Below are 15,238 nucleotides of genomic sequence, written 5' to 3' on the forward strand. Positions count from 1 at the left end.
TATTGCAGGAAAAAATCTTATTACAACTATTTGAGGTCACTGTTAAAACGATTCATTTTAATATATTTTACTAGATGTCGCCCGCAACTCCGTCTGCATGGAATTAAAAAAAACTTAAATATTAGCCTATGTTCTTCAAGACTATGTTCTACATATGTGCAAAATTTTATCATGTTCAGTAGAGCCGTTCCGAAGATACCTTCAAACAAACATCCATCCATCTAACCAATTCAATTTCTTGAATAAACATCAACAAACTGTCAAAGAACTACCGCGTGAACCAATCCATTTTAATCAGGAAGGGTAAAAAACCCAGTTGTGGACTACCTAATAATACTATTTAATGATAGTGCCATGTGAAATTGGATAGAAAATATTTAATCTCTATCCAATTTCAAATGACTTAAATTTTAAACTTATTCAAACAATATTAGTTCACAATTCACCCTCAATTTATAAAACAACTAGTGTAAAGTAATAAAAATCATAATAGGTCACGGTGACACATAGAAACTCAAATCTTACTAATATTATAAATGCGAATGTTTGGATGGATGTATGTTTAAAGATATCTCCGGAACGGCTGAACGGATTTTAATGAAATTTGGCACACATGTAGAACATTATCTGGAAGAAAACATAGATTACTTATCATATTTTTTTAAGTCGCGCGGACGGAGTCGCGGGCAACAGCTAGTCCAATATACATCCCCAATTGTAAAGTACTAGATGTATATTACAAAAGGTGAAAATACTGTTATTGGTTCGGCCGCGTCTTTCTGTGTGATATCGGTCCCGAAGTCCCAAACAGGGTTGTCAAATTCAATAATCGTAGACCCAACAATAAGACTATCAATGACTTGTCAATACTTGACTCCTTTACCAACATTGAAAAATATATATTTTGATTATTATTGGACAATTAATAATACCTAACTCGAATAATATCGTCGAAAGTAGCGCATGAATTTAATTGATGTTTTTCCAGGAACAAAATGGTTATTGTGAAAAAACTTTAATAGATAGATATATGCTATCCTAGACTTTTATTTAGCAAATTTAAAGAGCTACAATTCGTTCATATTTCATTTTTACGTAGGTCCTATAGTTTAGCCAACGTAAGCGATGAAAGCAAAAAAGTCGTAAATTTTCGTGACATATTTTCAACTTAAACTCAAAATTTACTAAACTTCTAGTCAGTTTAAAAATTAATAAAAAAAAATGTTACCCACCTGCAAGCAAAACCTTTCGATCAAACATTTTCAAAATCGGAGCACCAGGAGCGGAGTTACGCAGTAACACATATAAAAAACATACAGACGAATTGATGACCTCCTAATTTTTGAAGTCGGCAAAAAATGCATTGCCTTATTTCAAGGTTACTAAGGTCTGTTTTTGATTTATATCAAACTTATATACTATTAAATTATTCAATCTTTCGTGAGACATTATACTAACTAATATAAAAAATGGCTAAACACTCACGTATATTCGTCCGGTGGCGGCACCGACTATTTGTCTACCGACAACAACGCCACCGACGCTTTGGTATCAACATCGTAGAAGACGCCGGCGCACCCCCGCGCCCCCGCTCTCGCAAGACGCGCCGTAAGAGAGTAGGCGCGCAGTGAGCTGAGGGCCGCGTCCGCGAAATAATACCAGTACCACTCATCCTGATAAAAGGCCCCCGATGGGCTCGAAACTAGTCGGTGCCGCCACCGGACGAATGTACGTGAGTGTAGCCGTTTTTTTTTTATATCAGTTTAATCTTATATACTGTTTACAATACGTTATATTTTACATTTATTCTCATTTAAACTTTAAGTTTTTTATGACAAAATAAAGGTTATTAAACCTCAACACTTTATACTAAGACTAAAGCCATATAATTTAACTTTAATAATTCGTTTCAAATACAAAAATGTGGCAACCCTGGTAAGGTGGCACGGAATTGATTTCCAATTTCATTTTTAAATAAAACCTTCTTGGTTCGTCTGAGCTCTTTCATAAGACCTCCGATATTGAGAGATGTTCAATTCGATGCCTTTATAATAATACTTCGTGTATCCAAGAAATGGAGATGAGAAAATTTAAAAAGAAATATTTTTAAGATAGACTTAAAAATGAAGATATCTTAAAATGTTTCTTCATATTTACGAGACGGAATGTATTGACTAACTAGCTGTCGCCCGTGACTACGTCTGTACCAAAATTAAAAAAAAAACTTATTTTTTTTTTATTTATTTAACTATACAATGTTGAATACAAATAAACATATATTTAACGCTAAATAAACCTCATTGGTTTATTTATCGTTAAGGTCTTCCGGACAGAAATGTTTTGAGCTTGCACTTTATGTTTTTTCGTGAAATACATTTATTCAAATCTGAGGGTAGTTCGTAGTCTATGTGTTCTTCCACATTTATTCTGAATCTATGCCGAATTTCAGTGATATATTACCATTCTATAGATTCAAACAAACATCCATCCATCCATCCAAACATTCGTATTTATGTTATCTTCAATCGTACGTATTGTCTTATTATACTGCCTAGGAACTATATTTGGGAAACTTTTGTCATATATTTAATGTTCTATTGTCAATTTATTGCATAGTTACCGTTATCTTTATGTCACATAATCTAATAATATCAGAAGGGGTAGGTTTTTATGGCGTTATCCCTCATTTACGACGACACGTGACGAAGCAATGAATATTTAACGCTTCAACCACGTGTGGAAATCTATCTTAATAATAATTCATGATTTACAGCATTATTAAAATAATCGTAAACTATCACGTTTTTAATAAAGAAGGGTAGACAGGGATAAAGAATTTTTAACACGCTCACGGTATATCAAACCTTTATGTTGCCTCGTAAGCTATTTTAAAAATGCCGGATAAGTAAAAATGGATTAAGATTTGAAGTTCGTTAAAAACAATATTAGATAATAGTAGCTGTCGCCTGCCTGTAGCCTATGTTCATCCAGACTATGTTCTACATCTATGCCAAATTTCAGCGAGATCCGTGCATCCGTTCCGGAGATATATTCAAACAAACATCGATCTAAACATTCGCATTTACGATATTAGTAAGATTTATTTATAGTCAATTTTAATAATAAAAGAATTTTTTGAATAAGTCAAGTAGTTTTTGAGTTAAATCTTAACAAAGTTTTCTATATATGATACATGTTCGAGTGTTTGTCATATTGTTCGCGGTGCGACATTTCGCTGCATCCTCATTATTCTGCCTTCCGATAGTTAACTCCTTCCTTCCTTCGTCAGTTCAACTATTTACAAACTGGCTGGTAACAAATAGACTTGACTTATTTTTATTTACTGACATAATTTTTTTTATCTGAATCTATTTAATTTAAGAAACAAAATCTTATTCCAAAATTCTCTATTTGATCCAATTACCACCTCTTCGTACTATATCGTCTTCTCAAAGCTGTTATATATTCGTAATATTTAAAGAATATATTTTGCTTTATATATCTTTTATAACAAAAAATTAAAAAAAAATCAAGGGGATTTTGGAGAATTTTTTTTCGAAAAATACAAAAAAAAAATACTTTGACCCCGACGTGATTTGAACACGCAACCTTCTGATCTGGAGTCAGACGCGCTACCGTTGCGCCACGGAGTCGATACATACATGTGCGAATTTATTTATCGTTTTATTATCGCGTACGTTAATGTTAAGGAGGGATTTTTTATTTTCTTTTTTGCAATGATATATAAATATTCATATTCTATCAATATTATATCTTTATTTATAATATAAATCTTTTAAATGAACTGAAAATATTTTTAATAATATATTTGTCTCTGCAAAAATATAAATGCGAATGTTTGGATGGATGGATGTTTGTAAGAAGATATCTCCAGAATGGCTTTAATGGATACATCTGCAATTTAGCATACATATAAAACATACTCTGGAAGAACACATATACAACTAATTAAGCTTTTTTTAGTACGACGGCTAGTCGTAGAACCAATCACTTCGTAACATAAAAGATACATAAAGAAGCTTATATAAAATATTAAAATATACGAATTCTCAAACAAAAACTAAAAGCTACTAAAAATTTTATAGATATATGCAGTGAATGCATATTTGACTACCTTTGGAACGAAACATGTCTTATTTCTGCTAACGTTAAGCAAAGTAGAAAACTGTTACCGAACAATCGTGAATACTGCCAGTTTCTAATTTGCCTAGGAAAATTATAGATTAGGAAAATTGTAAATCCAACAGGCTACAGATTACAGCCAATCAAATTGATATAGGACTTTAATTAAAAACAATAAGGTGAGCGAAGAACATCGGTAGCTCAGGGGTCAAGCATTTGACTTGCAATCTGCAGGTCCTGGGTTCGAATCTCGCCATGTACCAATGTGTTTTTCGATTTTCAATTTACATATGTACATTTATCAGACGTTCTGTACATACATTTACATACATTTACATATGTATGTACTGTGAAGGAAAACATCGTGATGCAATCCGCACTCGGTGGTTGACTATGGCCTAATCACCTTTAACTTAGGGTGGGCTCCGAGCCTCTCGGGGACTTATAGTTAATAATGAAGATGAGTCACTAAAATGAATTATTTTAAAAGTATTGAGTTTTACAATTTTCCTAGATATATTGCAAACTGGCTGGTTTCACGATCGGGAGTATTTTAAATTGGATGTCTCGAGATTATGGTGTTGCCACTTAAAAATATATACAAACTTATTGTTGACACAAAAACTGGATTGCAAAGCTGAGTGTTGCTAATATTATACGTGATGAAGGCATGATTTATGAAAATAATGCTTTAATATAGCTTTATTTATGTGCGGTAGACGATTCGATTCTCGAATAAGGAAAATCTTTATACTAGCTTTCGCCCGCGATTCCTTGTGTGCTCACCCTTATTAGCCTAGAGTTTCAATTTTGATACCAATCTTTTAAACCGAATGTTCACATTACTATTAGTTTTTTTGATAGGTTGGCTGTACCTATTTTACTGTCGTATAATATTCTTTCCAACGAAATTAAAAAAAACAAATTTCAAACAATCAAGCAAACACAGTAATATTAAAAATAAATCACTTTCGTATGTAAATCAGCCTACTAAGGGTTAACACTTAATAAGTAAGCCTATGTGTTCTTCCAGATTATGTTCTATATGTATGCCAAATTTCATCTAGATCCGTTCAGCCGTTATGGAGATATGAGTACCTTCTAATAAACATCCATCCATCCAAACATTCTTATTTATTATATTAGTAAGATAAGTTATTTAGTTCGTGTTCGGTCGCTTAGAATTTCGCTTATACCGTCATTCCTGGTTTGTAGCCTCAGAAACCCACGGTTAACGTTAATTTTTGTATTATTTATAAGTTACAAGCTGTCGCCCGCAACTCCGTCCGCGTGTTTGTTTAAAAAATAAAAAATTTAGAGGTGGACACCCCTTAACATTTAGGGGGATGAAAAATAGATGTTGGCCGATTCTCAGACCTATTCAATATGCTCAGAAAATTTCATGAGAATCGGTCGAGCCGTTTCGGAGGAGTATGGGAACGAAAATTATGACACGAGACTTTTATATATAAGATTTTCTAAATCTACAAACAGTTTTCAGAACTGTCAAAAATATATATTTCTGAAGCCTTCGACGAGTCATTCGAAAAAAGATAAGCGACGTCATATAAAGCTAGACGAGACGATTCATCGATTCGTGAAAACTTCCCGCCAATGTGAGGGCGACACAGACGCGTGTGTTTCGTATTATTTAGCATTATTTCTATTATTTTAAAGCGCGTGGAGCGAGTAAAAACGTTAAACGTGTTAAAGGAACAGTAAATCCATCGTGCAACTTCTGAAATTGATTAAACAGTGCAGAGGGAAGGAAGGAGGGCGTCCGGAGGGAAGCGGGGCAAGATGGCGGCCGTTACGTCACTTTCACAGCGGTACGTTCGGAATTAGATCAGTAGCTTGCGCACAGGGCGGCGTACGGTCGTTTGTTACCAAATGACATCCAGTTTCTCAACGGACGCGTACTCCCGTATTAGTGCTTTTTTCAGTTTTTGTGCGTCGTTTTTTTTTTCATTTATTTTTTAAGTTTTCTCACCGGCCGGACGCATTTATTATTGACGTAAGTTTTTTTTAAATCTTTTCTCTTATTTCCTGAGCTTTGTAATAGCTTTTTCTACTTTTTATTATGCGCCATAAAAGTCATTTTAAGAGATTTTTTATTACAATAAAATGACGGAGCAATCTTTTAGATTACATTTGAAGAAAAATATAGGTAATACGTTTTATGACGCATTGTGTCTGGCCGCAACAATAAAATCATTTAGTTTAAAATCAAGGCTCTCCTTGCGTTGTGGCCAGGAATGGTGTTGAGGTTTTATTAGAAAAATAAAATTATAGGAATAAATTCGATTTGTTCTTTTATTTTTAAAGGAAAATATAAATATTGCGATTTAAATTATAATAAAAAATAAAACCATTGAAATTAATTAATTAAAAATAAAATTGTTTTTGTTGCAATTAAAAAGAAAAATATGTTTAAAAAAGGAATAAAAAATATATTATCAATTGTTCGAAGAATGCCTTTGTTCGAATTAATATTTAAATGGCGAGGCGTCGCCAATGTCACAATAATAAAAAAACTGTTTGTCTCTGACTATATTTAATTATTAATAGCAATTTAGTATGATTTAAATTCGACTATTTTAACTGAAAAATTGTCTTGAATAATTCAGTGCTTTTACCTATTTACGTTTAATATATTTTACTTTATTATATTATTTAAATTAACAACCTATATTTAATATAAAAAGCAATAAATTTTGGGTAAAAAGTCTAGGAGTAAAACAAAAATTTTGACTGTTTTAGACGCTAAATTATTCTAATAAGAAATTGGCTGGTAAATGGGCTATTGGATTGATTTTAAAAGCACCTAAATTTCTTCTACTAAAAGGTAAAAATGCATCTTTTGGGAGGGGCAACTATACAATTTTTTTTGTAACATCAAGAGCCGTTTTACGCTTACGCAAGGCTAGTTATTTTTGCTCGATTCTCTGAAGAATTTAAGCAACTAGTTGATATTTTGAGTAGTGATTTCTGTAGGAACCGATTCAAAATTCGATATATTACGAAACTATAATCAAAAATGGTTATAATAACATGAAAGAGAGCGTTAACATTTAGTTGTTAAAAGCTACAGTATTTAAATCGATATTCTATTACGCGTAGATTCTAGCTTATAGCGTTGATTTTTTGTTTCTTAAACGTAAAATATATTTTTATTTAGGTCAAATCAAGCAAAAAACGGGTAATGATTGACGATTTTTTTTTATATTCCAAGGTGGGAAACGAGCAAGCGGTCACCCGAAATCGATGAAATAGCGAAGTGATCGTTGTCCATAGACATACGCAATTGCATATGCGTTGCCTACCTTTAATCGACGGAGGAGAGAATGCACAGAAAGAAAATATTTTCCCTTTCCATGCATCCTCTCATCCGGAAAGTCCACTTCTACTTCTCATCCTTTCCTTATAATTAAAAGGGTGGTAAGGGAATTAGGCCACCGGGACACACACTCATCAGAGGATACGTGGAATTGCTTCCACTTGACGCCTGTCTTCTGTGTGGTCGTGGTATTTCACCGGGCCAGCCGGGACAATTGGTTTAACGTCAGTATGAAAGCTTTGCTTCAATGACTGTTTCATGATTTTTCTTTCAACAAAATTGAAACGATGAAGTAAGTGGTCGTTATGTTAGTAGATATAAGTTATAAAAGGTCACAAGTTTAAGTTACACTAGTTTACAAAATGATATACGATCCCACAGGGCAGATCGTGAGAGGTTTTTGACGAAGTTGGACTCGAGTCGTGTTCTTAGATGTTGGATTAAATTGTTATATTACATCGTAACTTGAATACAGTTTGAATTAATTTAAGACAATCTTTTTCGTAAGGATTAAATATATTATTTGGTAGTAACAACAAAAGTAACTTAATTTTATGAGTTAATTTAAGATTTCTTAATTATTAAACTGTAATTTGTACTTGATTCTTTAGTTCAATAGTTTGTTTTTGGAAATACAATTTTTATAGTACACAAAAACGTATCACATTTTAACAATTTAAAAATGTATTCGTCTACTCGCTTCACCCCATAGTCGGCCACTGGTGGACGTAGGGTTCCCCCATCGATCGCAACTGAGATTGGTTCCCTCTCACCCTCATCTAACACAGTTAGGGTTGCCAATTTACAATAAACATAGTTTCGAACTAGAAAAAAAATCAAACAGTGTATTGACTCAACACTAGCCTTACTAAAATGTCGACGTTTATGTCCCCTCACTATTCATCCTGACACTAGACTTTGTAACGAAAGCACGTCATTCACGCCAAAGGATTCTAATTAATAATTTCTAAAATTTCAAATATACATCCATCCATCCAAACATTTCCATTGTTATATTAGTAAGATTCCAACTTTAAGTATTAGGCTCAAACCAGAAGTGGCAACCCTAAGTACACTCCTGCACAATCGTTTGACAGTATTTTATTTTTTATACTACTACGATTGTCATTGTAAAATCCCAATTCGTTCTTTCATTTGTTTTTATTAAAAAGAAAAGAAGATTGCTCCATTTAGAAATAAATATTAATAGGTTTTCATAAAGACCACGATGTTGGAACGAAATAACGAGTTCATTGTTTGAAAAGACGTCGTGACAAATTATATTTGGGAACATCTGTCATCATCATAAACACAATTTAAAACAGACAAGAAACACAATAAGATACAGGTAAGGTTAAAAATTTTCGGCGTTAAAAATATAAGAGCGTCGGTGACTCAGGGGCCAATCCCTTGACTTGCAATCTACAGGTCCTGGGTTCGAATCCCGCCATGTACCAATGTGTTTTTCGATTTCCGATTTACATATGTACATTAATCCGACGTTCTTACGGTGAAGGAAAACATCGTGATGCAACCTGCACATATCTGAGAAGAAATTCAAAGATATGTGTAAAGTCAACCAACCCGCACTTGGCCAGCGTGGTTGACTATGACCTAATCACCCTTAACTTAGGGTAGGCTCCGAGTCCCTCGGTGGGGACGTATAGTGAGCTGATGATGAAGTTGAAAATTAAAACAATTTTTGCTTCTAAAATTAGTTACGAGAGAAATTAAATATATTTTTTTTATTTTATTAATAAATTTAAATATATAGAGATATAACTAGTTTTGTTCTATTCGAGATTTAGAGTGACAATTTAAAGCTTTGCAGCATTTGAAGTTGAATGTAATTAAAAGCTCAAGATATACTGGTTACTAATTCATTCACGAGAAAATTCAAACTCGTTGACTTTTTGTTTTTAATGTGACATAAAGAACGACGTCAAGTGAATTATTTGTCACGTGGTACAAGAGATCATCCAGTTTTGGTTCAGATTTTATATGACAGATGGCGTGCTCTTTAAAACCATTGTTGTCAGGCTTACTTGATGAGAAAAAAAGTAACGCAACAGATAATACGCTCGAGTATTTATGAAAGGAGTTTTTACAATTTCATATTGTTTTCATACGATGTGCTTTTGTTTTACGTATTATATATTAATGAATGTAGCTCGTGACTTCGTCAGTATGGAAAAAAATAGCTTAAGTTATTCCAATGTCTGCAGGTCCTGGGTTCAAATCCCGCCATGTACCAATGTGTTTTTCGATTTACATATGCACATTTATCCGACGTTCTTACGGTGAAGGAAAACATCGTGATGCTGCACATATCTGAGAAGTAATTCAAAGATATGTGTGAAGTCAACCAACCCGCACTTGGCCAGCATGGATGACTATGGCCTAATCACCCTTTACTTAGGGTAGGCTCCGAGCCCCTCGCTGGGGACGTATAGTGAGCTGATGATGATGAATGATGATGACTATTGTTGTTTATTTTATAATATTTAGCATGTGTTATATTAACAAAATGTTTGAGTGTACCTAAAAATGATAAAATTGATATAAGATCAGTGCAAACCACTATTCTATATTAAGTAATTTTTATTTAATGTGCGGAAGGAAAAATTAAAATAATCTTTACTTGGTTTTACCCATTGACGCCTTTACCGTGGCTTTCTGAGACCGTCTGAGATCATAATTATTGATTAAAACATATACCTTTAACTTATCAAAGATGACAACAATGATTTGAAACAGAGATTTGGTTCTCGGAAACCCACGATTTTAGCCAGTAAGAAGGAAGCGTTGTACACAAAGACTGTGCTGGCTCGGCCACTTTAAATGATGTTCGGAATGTACAACGTGCATACTTAGGACGGTTAAGGAGTTGACGTTGAGTTGGACGTTCAAGTTACAGTTGGATAAATAAAATGGAAGAAGACCTAAAACCTCTGAATCCAGGAGTTAGCCAAGATGCCGCAAGATAAAGAAAGTTGAGACTATTTTGGTCGCAAGCTAAGATTTTGAATCGCTATATCATTGTAATTACTCATTATTACGTAATTCAGACAAATCTTCCTAAGTGGAAATTAAATGACATTTTTTTTTCAAGAAAACAATTAAAAGATACCATTTTAAAGAAAAGTCTAGGTATTTCTAACCGTAAATAACAAATGAATGAAAATGCAGCATTTCTTTAGCGTTTAGCAATTACCAACGGAATTCACAGTAAAGTTTAATTAAAAACGGTCCGCGACGCGAAAAAATGTTCAGAAGCGCTGGCTTATAGAACAACGGAGCATTTGCGGCGGAGGTCACGACTAGACCAGTGTAAGATGATCCCTACACTGCAAATAACAAGGATATGCAATTTTAACTTGTTTCTGGATAATATTTTAAATATAGAGCACAGGGAAAAGAAAAAATTACACACAAAAGCGAGCATTTTAAAATTACTGTTGGTCTTTATTTGAGAGAGATAACTTGACAGGTCTTGTCTTTTAAAAGTCAAAGTAATAAGGTAATTTTAACACAATAATTTGTTTTAAAAAAATTTTCACACTTGCGAACTACGATGCAAATATATAATTTGATTTTTAGGGTTCCGTACATCGAAAGGTAAAAAATCGGAACACTTATAGGATATACTTGTCTACTTGTTGTCCGTCCGTCTGTCAGTATCAAGCTGGAATTTATTTACGTATAATTCGTCTTTTAGACATACACATAGTTGCGTAATCATTGAGATAAGTATGTAGGGGTCAAGTTACGTTGGACGTTGTACAATGTCGATCGTTGTGGGCGCATGCGACCCACATAGTTTAATTATTACTGGGATGCGACTACCAGGCGCCGACGAGGCCTCTGAGTAGGCGAAAGTACACTCGAGACGAAACAAATACTTGTCTATAATAATTTTTTTCTTCTATTATTTTATACGCTTATATTTAAATGCATTATGGACAGTAAACTATCGGTAGGTCGACCAGCTCGCCGAGAAACACCCAAGTGTCTTACTTCTTACTAATATTATAAATGCTGATGGATGGCTGGACCGTTTTGGTTAGAACTTGGAAGGAAGCTGATGCACGCAGACATATTTATAGGCTATTATCAATTCTGTGCTTTCTTTTTGAAAATCAAACTTTATTTTTAAAAATTTAATTAAGTATTTAACTAGTAATATTCTTTAAAAATCCTTTAAAACGGTTAGGAAGAAAATCCGGAAATGAGGCAGTGTATTGACTCAACACTAGCCTTACTAAAATGTCAACGTTTGTCCCCTCGCTATTCATTCTGACACTGGACTTTGTAACGAAAGCACGTCAATCGCGCGAAAGGATTGTAACTAATAATTGTCTAAAAATACGTATGTTTATTAAAAAAAATACTACAATGAAATATCTACCAGGAAACTGAAATACTAATAATTAACGATTTTCCTCAATGGATTGATTGAAGTTAAAATTTTTCCGTATTTTATGATAAATTTAAAATATCGCGTTCCATTACTTTCTAAAGACCTTCGATGATATTGTAATTCTAAGAAAACCGGCAATGTATAACATTCACTGCAAAATAAAGTCCGGTATTGACACGTAATACAATCGTGTTCAAACGTTACGTTTCCATGAAATTAAACCACCGTAAAATATGTATTAATATATAGTCGTCTCTATTTTCTCCAAATAGAATGAGCGGGATAACAATATGTTTGTGTGGTCAAAGTCAACAGAGATATAAAATTTATCTCACATAAGTCTTTGTTTGGAAACCTTGAGTTGACTTAACGCAAACTAGATAAAAGAGAATGTAGATAAAAAGCAGATGTTTAGAATTAAAAAACAAATTCTAAGTTCACGGGAAGTACCCTGTAGGTTTTGATTCCCTTGCGAATGTCGAAAATTTGCGTAAATTTGCGACATAAACGGTTGTATCTTTTGATTGCGTTGGCTTAGAAGTTTTAATTTTTCACAGCACTTAGCGACCGCAGACCTGAACATTTGATATACATACCAGCTTGATACCTTCACGCGTTTTTGAGAAAAATGGTCTTGACAGACGGACGGACAACAAAGTAATCCTATCAAGGTTCCGTTTTTTTCCTATGAGGTACGGAACCCGAAAAATGTTAGAAAAGATGAGAGATTTTACGACTAATACCAAAAATGGTACTAATACTGCGTTTTTTTTTGCTTGCGCGATCCAGATGGCGATACACTTAACAACAAATGTCTTTGTTACAAAATAATACAGCAAAAAAAATAAAAATTACACTAATCCTACTAATATTAGAAATGCGTATGTTAAGATGGATGGATGAATGTTTGAAGGTATTTCCAAAACGGCTAAAGGGATTTCACTGAAATTTGGCATACATATACAAAATAGTCTGAAAAAACACATAGGCTACTTTTTTAATTAGAGCGGACGGAGCCGCGAGCAACAGCTAGTATTGTATAATTTGTTTTAGGATGCATTCTGAGTGCAGTTTTAATCACTAAGTATGCAACAGCATTATTGATTTCTTTCATAAAGCCGCTGATAAGGGGATTGTCAATTTAAAAGGGTGCGGGCTCTAGTTGGACTTTTTAAATGATGTTAGGGGATGGGGTTGGAAAGCAAAGAGGGGTTTAACTTTCACTATCATGTATGTAAATAATGAGGAGGGAAATATTAAGCTTATATATTAAGCTTCACGAGAGAAAATAAAAAAAATAATCCGAAGTGTTAATAACAAATAGTTAAAAATCTATTACAACAAACAATCAGCTTTATCTGTAACAAATTTCACAAAAAACTTTAATTCTTAAAAAAAATATTCATTTCTTGTGATAGTACTTTCGTGCTTGACTGTCCGCTGCGCCCGCGCATGACTCAGCACTGCACATCTGCTGCGTGGGGGCGAGGGTTAGAGGTCGACCGCTAGCCGCTCACAGACCATAGACTCATACTCTCGCCCTCGCGATTCGACTCTCCCATAGACTATACCAGATCATAGACATAGACCATAGACTAACGTAGAATATTACTATTTTTATATTTCGTAGAATAAACAATTTTTATCAACTGTTTTCTTAAAGCAAAATATATTAACATACTAGCTGTCGCCCGCGTCTCCATCTGAGCAAAATTAAAAAAAAAATATTAATAGTAGTTCATCCAGACTGTGTTCCATATGTATACCAAATATCATCGAGATTCAACAAACATCCTTCTATCCCTCCATCCATAAATCTAAACGTTCGCATTTATAGTAGTACTAGCTGTTGCCCGCGACTCCGTCTGCACAAAAAAAAAATAGTAACCTATGTGTTCTTCCTGACTGTTCTTTATGTATAACAATTTTCATCGAGACCAATTAAGCCGTCCTGGAGATACCTTCAAACAAACAAACATCTAAAGAATAGTAAAATAATAACTTACCCGTCAGTAATGTCAAAAGAATTCTTTAAATGAATTCCTTAACGTAGACATAAAATTTCAAAGAGACTGTAACATACTTTTCGTGTTACAATAATAAATTGTGTACATTGTTATAAAGTACAGTCGGAGATATAATTGTTGAGACAAATTCAAAGACGCCCACGATGCGTTAACGAGTACACTCGCGTGCACAATTCTAAAAGGTCTTGAGGTCAATAATTGTTACAAAGATGCGGGTAGAGTTGAAAGAAATTATTTAAATGGATTTTTGGAATTAGTGTCATAAATATAACAAGTAGAACTTCTTACTTCTTACCAGTGGTTCCCAAACTTATTTTGTCTACTGCCCCCTTTGAGAAGAAATATTTTTTTAGCGCCCCCATATTTTGACATATTTAAAAACCACTATAACTTCAAATTAAATTAATTAATTACTGTGACCTATATAAGTATATTAACGGAGAATTCTAAACGAAACTTTTACTATAACTCGCAACTTGAGACCTGCAGCGACCACAAGGGGGCGTTATCACACTGTTTGTTTAAATTTATCTCCAACGGATCTTGATGAAATTTGGCACCAATATATTATAGAAGAACACATAGGCTATTTTTTTTAACACCACTCAGATTGAGTCGCGGGCGACAGCTATTACCTTAATATTATGAATGCGAATGTTTTAATGAATGTTTGTTTGAATGTATCTATAGAACGGCTGAATGGATCTTGATTAAATTTGGTTAGCATAGATGTAGAATATATTCTTGAAGAACATCACGGCTACTCATTAAGTTTTTTTTAATTGGACAGCTAGTTTAAGTTTAGTTAGACTATAAAAGGAGAATAATAATTATTAGATGAATATCGTACAGTAGCTATAAAAAATCTATCACAGCATATTTTTTTTGACTACTTTAGTTGTACGAATTTTATTGACAAACATAGTTGAACTACGTAATTACTAGCTTTAAATATAACAACTATAATTATTAAAATTATATAGCGACATAAAGCTTTAATTATATACAAGTACTAATTAATTCGTTAACGTGAACGGCAATTTAAAACAATTGGTTGCATTGTATGCGGGCTGGATCGATGAATGTCCAATGGCGAACGAGCAGCTCTTATCCGACAACTGATAATCAACGCATCCCCCCACAAACCTGATATTTCATAAACGCATTGACGTAAGCAGTAGGTTAACCATGACTTTAAATGTTTGCGGGATAAGTCTCATTTTTAATTTATAAGAGTAAACATCTACTTAAAATAAAATATAAATACTGCACTATCAAATTCAATCTCCAGTCCTTTTGTAATTTCTCTTA

The 15,238-nt window shown here is 33.5% G+C and overlaps 1 non-coding gene across 1 annotated transcript; it reads right to left on the reverse strand.

The window, feature by feature from the left end:
* Positions 1–3,581: 3,581 nt before the first annotated feature.
* Positions 3,582–3,653, reverse strand: TRNAW-CCA (transfer RNA tryptophan (anticodon CCA)). The gene has a single exon. It is a non-coding gene; the product is annotated as a tRNA-Trp (tRNA).
* Between the last annotated feature and the right edge of the window lie 11,585 nt (positions 3,654–15,238).

Source organism: Papilio xuthus, unplaced genomic scaffold, assembly GCF_000836235.2.
Source record: "Papilio xuthus unplaced genomic scaffold, Pxut_1.1 DF827570.1, whole genome shotgun sequence".
In the NCBI taxonomy this organism is placed as follows: domain Eukaryota; kingdom Metazoa; phylum Arthropoda; class Insecta; order Lepidoptera; family Papilionidae; genus Papilio; species Papilio xuthus.